Source organism: Dipodomys ordii, unplaced genomic scaffold (assembly GCF_000151885.1).
Source record: "Dipodomys ordii isolate 6190 unplaced genomic scaffold, Dord_2.0 Scaffold242, whole genome shotgun sequence".
Classification (NCBI taxonomy): domain Eukaryota; kingdom Metazoa; phylum Chordata; class Mammalia; order Rodentia; family Heteromyidae; genus Dipodomys; species Dipodomys ordii.
Genome location: NW_012267458.1, coordinates 1,710,501 through 1,716,997, shown reverse-complemented (window position 1 = coordinate 1,716,997; position 6,497 = coordinate 1,710,501).

The following is a 6,497-nucleotide window of genomic DNA, read 5'->3' as shown; positions in this document are numbered from 1 at the left end:
CGCACGCTCACACACACACACACACACACACACAAACTCACACACAAGGTTCATTTACTCTTAAGCCAAGTTTTTAAAGATGCTAATTCAGTAGCTGTTACAACCCACATGTGAATGAGATGAATCACTTGGTTGTGCGGTTTCTGCTGTTTTTCCTCTTCAGTCATTCACCTGGCACATGAAGGACAAGGAAGCAAATGCTGATTAGCATTCACGGGCTTTGTCTTTGACAATGGACTTGCAGCTGTCATCAGCTCAATTTGTCCCACACGCTCCACATCACTGCTAAGGATTCTGCTACTCAGAGTTATGAGCAGGATTTGTGATTCAGTTTAGGATGTGTCTTCATGGATCACAGCATGAATAATGACTTTCAGGTGTCTTCAAGGAAGGTGAAGCTACAATGACAGTTCAGCAAGAATTTTATGCAGGAACTGTTCCAAATGGATCAATGAAAGCTGTGCTGACCAGGCAGGAGTGGAGTTGTACTGGGATGGCAAGGACCCACACTGACCAATCACTGTGATTTTCCCTGGTTGTCATGAACTTGGGCTCCATCTTGTATGTTGGCAACCTTACCCACATTTTAGGCTACCACAGAAGAGATACTAAGGCCCCCTTCATTATGGTTCTACTGAGTAGAATGATAATGTGGGGTCCTTGGTTCTTGTGCAAAACAAAGCATCCTAATCCATCATGTCTATCCTTAAAAACTGTTTCTACTGAAGTTTCTGGGGGTACCTGAATGGCTCAAAATCTCCCAAGTCATTAAACATCTACAGCCTTATACTTAACAAGACAATGGATATGTTACTTTACATTATCTAAGTAGTGCTGTTTTTTTAAAAGGGGTTTCCCGTAAACATGTCAATTGATGAGTGGAATGCCTTTTGATCTGTGTCAATGGGTATTTTAGACAATCCCAAATTTAAAGTCATGAAAACAGGCCAGGCAGAGATTAATTCTGAGTTTCTGTGAGTTGAACTCAGTGATGGAGAAAACCCCTGATCCACACAGACGAGGCATTCTCTGCTGGACTATATATTTTTTTTATCTAATTTAGATTTTCCCCAATGCTTTAACATTTATGAAGCATCTTATAAACCCAAGCCTTTCAACAACTTTGTATATGTAAGAACAAACTGAGACTTACAAAGGCTGAGAAACTTCCAGAATTACCACAGCAATGAATATGGCCAGTGTGTCCCAACTGACTATTACTAACTTCATAATTTAACATTTTTATTTTAAGATGGAAAAGGTCAGTTTGTATTATATTAAATGTTTCCATTCTTTCCCAACCTTCATATTTGATCAACTATTTTGGTTCTTTTTCCTTCCCATCCACTAATTTTGATATGCATCTTCACTAAAACATAACAAGCTTCATTAAGGAAATATATGCTTTGTTTATGACAGATGTGTTGAAAGTTAAAACTATTCAATATGAAAAATGTACAAGGACAGAATACACCATAATACTGTCAGATTAAGGCACTGTAAAGATGTCTCAGTGGTCCCAGCTAAAGATAAGTACCACTTGTTCAGTTCATAGCATCTGGCCTTTGAGTAAACATGCCATTATAGTTGGTACAAGAAAGACAGGCACTCAAATTAACATTCTAGCCATTTGTCTTTCCTCTCTCTTGAGAAAGAAGCTGCCTCCTAATCACACACTGGAAGTCATTTTGTGAGATAAGTCCTGTGTGGTGCCAGTAAGAAGAGGGCAAGAGTGTAATCCCAGATGTTCCAGGCTCTTTTCATCATTCAGGATGACATGTTTTTGAATTTGTGTGGATGTTTTTAAGGACCACATTTAATCCCTTCCCTTCCCTCTTCTCCCTTTCCCTCCCTCCTTCCCTTCCTTCCTTCCTTCCTTCCTTCCTTCCTTCCTTCCTTCCTTTCCTCCCTCCTTCCTGCCTTTCCTCCTTCCCTCCTTTCTCCTCTCTCCCTCCATCCTTTCTTTTTTCATTTTTTTCACAGTCTTATATATAGTCCAAGCTTGCCTTGTATTTCTGATCCCCTTGCCTTAACCCCTCAATTGCAGGGTTTACAGGCGTGCAGGCACACAGGATTACATCACATTGGACCACATTTTGATTTAACCAGTTCTCTGTGTTATTCTCAGTTATGCTCCAGGGTGTTCTTTTATCAGTAGCCGGAAGGTGAGAGATGAGTATATGCAGTCATTCTCTGAATCCAGTCCAGGAATGAGCTGCTGGATACTGCCATTTGCAGTACACATACAATAATTATACGATAAACTACCAGGTGTCCTCCCTTATTGTGAAACCAGTTATCTGGCCTATTTTTTTTTAAAGGCAACTTCTTTCTAGGCTACTCTCAGGAGATCTTCTGCCAATCTATATGCTAATATTTAGAATTCCTCATTAGTGCAAAGTCATGGAACTTCTCACTCTTGAATCTTAAATATCTCTAGCTCAGGTTTAACATTATAAATACAAGTTTTTTTTTCATTGTTGTTTTTTGTTTAGTCTTCTGGAGACCATTCCTACCAAGGAATGGTCTGTTAAGTCCTTTCTGCTACAGCATCTAAGGTATACATTAAAGGCTATATTACTTTTTTTCTGGTTTTTGTACATAGGATGGGAATGAGAAAACTTCAGGAAAACGTCTAGACATATTAGTTATTTGAAGCATAGAAATTGACATTATCTTCAATATATCTTTACCAAACATTCTGTCTATAAATGAAGGAGTGCTAAATCCTTGCTCATAGCAGAAATTCAAAAATAACAGATTTGTCATATAGAGAACTAAAATAGTATTTTTTTATGCTGGCAAAGTGGCTTGAACCCAGGAATTTTTGTGCTTCTTTGGCACTCTACCCTTGAACCGTACTTCCACCTCCAGCTTTTTGCCAGTTAATTTGAGATAAGACTCAGATTTGTCTGCTTGGGCTAGATTTGAACTGAGATAATTAGATCTCAGCCTCCTGATTAGCTAAGATTACTTGTGTGAACTAGTGGTACAGTGCTTTCAGATCATAATAATTCTGAGCCAGGAGATCTTCTGGACTTTTCCAGCAGGTACCTTCTAACTTAAATGGAGAGAATAGTTCTACTATCAAGCCATCCACACAGCTCAATGCCTGCCTGCCCAAAAGTTAGTCAGTTTTCTTGACCTTTATTATAACTACCTGGGCCTTTTGTACATGTGTCTTTAATGGAAGAATAGTCCTGGACCCACATGGGTAAATGATAGTATTGTCTGTTTGGTTATAGCTACTCTTTCTAGGGAATATAGTAATGGAGTGGAGAGAAGGGAGGGATTGAGGTCATAAGTGAATCCCCTCCCTCCATGCTTTGCCTCAGTACTTTACCTTGGAGAATCAATGGGGGTGAAAGAGTTGTGAAGCCATAAGTATCTATATGCGATGGAAATGACCAGAAGTTGGGAAATAAAAAGACAAACAAATTCTACATTTTTTCCCCATTTAGATTAGCCTCCTGGGGTAGAACAGGGAGAGTCTGAAGGACAGAATGCTTTGTTAAGTAAGGCGGATTGCCATACTACATTTGAAATCACAATGATGTGCTTAAGAACTAAATTAACTTAAGAAGGTAATCTGGATCCAAAAGATTAAATATCTGTAGTGCTGGTTTTAATCGACAAAGAGCCAGAAATGTAAATAAAAACCGAAGCAGGATTTCAAAGTATTCTTTGCAGTTAAAATGATGCATATTGGGAAAGTGTTAGCTTACATGATTTAATAGTAAATAAAGTGAAGAAGTAGGCTAAGTAGGTAACTTCTTTGGATCAGGTAATTGATATATGCTCATTTAATTTCCAAAAGTAGCCTAGAGAAAAATTTTACCTGAAAGGATCTCAAGCTTAAGAAGGCAAAGTAAGCAGCGCTAAGGGCCTGTAATACATTCTCTGTCATCTTCCTTCATTCCTCTGAATATCCAGTCTGCTTCAAGGAAGGTGCTTTCAATGTTGATATCACAAGAATGTAAGTTAAGATTCATATTAACTTCAAATTGCATCACTGAATGGTTAGCCAACCGTGGGTCCAGTCAACAGCACCTCTTGGCCATCTCAACTTGATAAATGATGGGGATATTAAAATTCTGAAGGAAAGAAATCTTATTTGTGAGATGGATAACCTGTAGGAAAAAAAGGCAGGGTATCATAAGCCTATAAAATGAGCTCAGAAGCATTTCATAAGCCACAAAATGAGGAAGTGGCTGGAGATCTAAATTACTAGTAGTAAGCTAAATATTTATGTTTAGAATTACCTAAATTAACTTTTTTTTTCAGCTCTAGGGATTGAATTCAGGACCTCATGCTTAGGTGCTTTACCATTTGAGTCACAATTCTAATCCTTTTGCTCTGTCATTTGTTTTCTATGTAGGATCTTGTACTAACTTTGCCCAGGCCAGCCTGGAACTTTTGATCCTCCTGTTTTTCCCTCCTGACTAGCTGAGATTACAGGACTGTGCCACCAGAGTTGGCTCCTAGAAGTTAATTTTTTATTAATTTAAAGGCCATATGGGTACTCATTTCATGTCAAAACTGTGCATCACTTAATCCTTATATCAACATTGTTAAGTAGGTTTGTAGAAGGATTTCAATTTTATTGGTGAGGAAAGTAAAGCAGAAGGAGGTCCAGGATATGGCTCCAGTTTCCAGAGCGGGCCAGAGGCAGAGATGGCACTGGAGCTTGGGTAGAATAGGGAGAGTTTGAAGAGGTAGCAGGGCGTTTGCCCTGACACTCAACAAACTTATGCCCATCCAACGTATGTGCCACTGAGACCAGACAGCTGTTAAACCGGGGACATACAGATGATCCTTGACGAATCCTATACCAGAAGACATTGGCCCTCTGTCTTAAAAGGAGCAAGCTCCTTAATTTATTCAGGGAATATTTATTGCATAACTACAACATGTGTCGGGTACTGTGGCTCTGTGTTACCTGTGGGGTATGGACACACCTGTACATTGGCTGTCTCTCACAGTACATTTTAATTCTGAAGACAATGCACATTTTGGCTAGTTGGAACAAATGAGATGCCCTTCATAATTAATGTCCTTCTTCCAAAAATTTGATGAAGTTGAGAGGTGTGTGAGAGTCCGTATTTTGAATTAGAGAAGTGATGCAATACTCCTCCCCCACCCAAAGGGTCTTAGAAAGATGATTTTTTTTTCTGGATGAAGGTTTAAACCACGCCATCTTTATCATATATTTTCATAAGAAGACAACTCATTTGCTCTTGTTCATTTAAGAGCCAGGTACCTCCCATTGGCCAAAAATGCCTGTTAGCCAAGTCACTTGGCGTGATCGCATGCTATAAATAATTGATGCATGCTATTTGTGACCATCTAGTATCTATTCAGCATTAAAGAAATCCACCTGGCCACGGCTGCTCCTCCCCCCATCAAGTGCCATATTGATACTGCTCTTTTTGTTTATTTCTTTTTTTGACCTAACTGTGTTGTATTTCTTAATGATCAAGGCACACCTCTAAAAACCATCAAGCTACATCCCATTAAAATGAATTAATGTTCTGGAAACTGCTGGGATAATTCTGCATTCTAATTGAGAAGGAAGGGGAGAGGTGTTATGATTGTTTTCCTCCCCTGGCCTGGTTTACAATGCTTTCCTCACCTGCTCCCTGGAGTCTGGGGCTGTGAGCAAGGGTCGGGTAGCCAAATGGATCTTGCCTTAAGCTTGCACGCCAGAGACACCTCCCCCCCAGTCACGTCATAACAGGACAGACTGAGCATGACCCTACCGCAATGTCACAGCCCCTTCCACCTGCACACGGGTGCGTGTTGGGTGTATTTCGTTTGCACTGCCATGCCTCTGCCTCAGTCTCCCTCTCCTTTCATCTGAGCCCGGAGGAAGGGAAGACTCCCCACCTCCTTCCCCTAGCAGTCCTGGATTGGGGGGGGTACCGCTGTGTCCCAGAAATCTGCAATGCCTGCTCTCACAAGCAGCTCATCAAGGGACCCCGAGGAGCCAGATGTGCCATTTGGAGAGGAGGAAGGAGTCGCCGGGTGCACTGGAGAGGAGGCTTCTGGAACTGGGGGCGGCGATCCTGGGCTTGAACACACAAAGCCCTGGGACGCCGGAGGGGGGGGGGAGGAGAGATTCCCCCCCTCACCCCCACCCTCCCCCAGAGTCCCAGGTCCTCTGAGATCATCATATTCCCAGGGAGCCCCGGGTGGCCAAGCGCCCCGGCACGCGCGGGCCGAAACTTGCGCCGCGGCCGCATCCCGCGCTTTGCGCTGCGCGGAGCCGGGGCGCTGCTGAGACCTGGGGCGGGGAGGGGGTAAGGGATGGCGGGGTGTGGGGGGGAAGCACGCACCATTCTCCCAGGCGCGTGCGGGGTTTTCTCCAACAGCCCAGCTGGTGCCTCGAAAGGGAGTTTCTAGAAGCCCCAGCGCTCGTGCCTCCCCTCCCCTTTTTGGGATTGCGATATTTCTTCTTCTTTTTCTCTCCCCCCTCCCCGCATTCTCCCCCCCCCCCC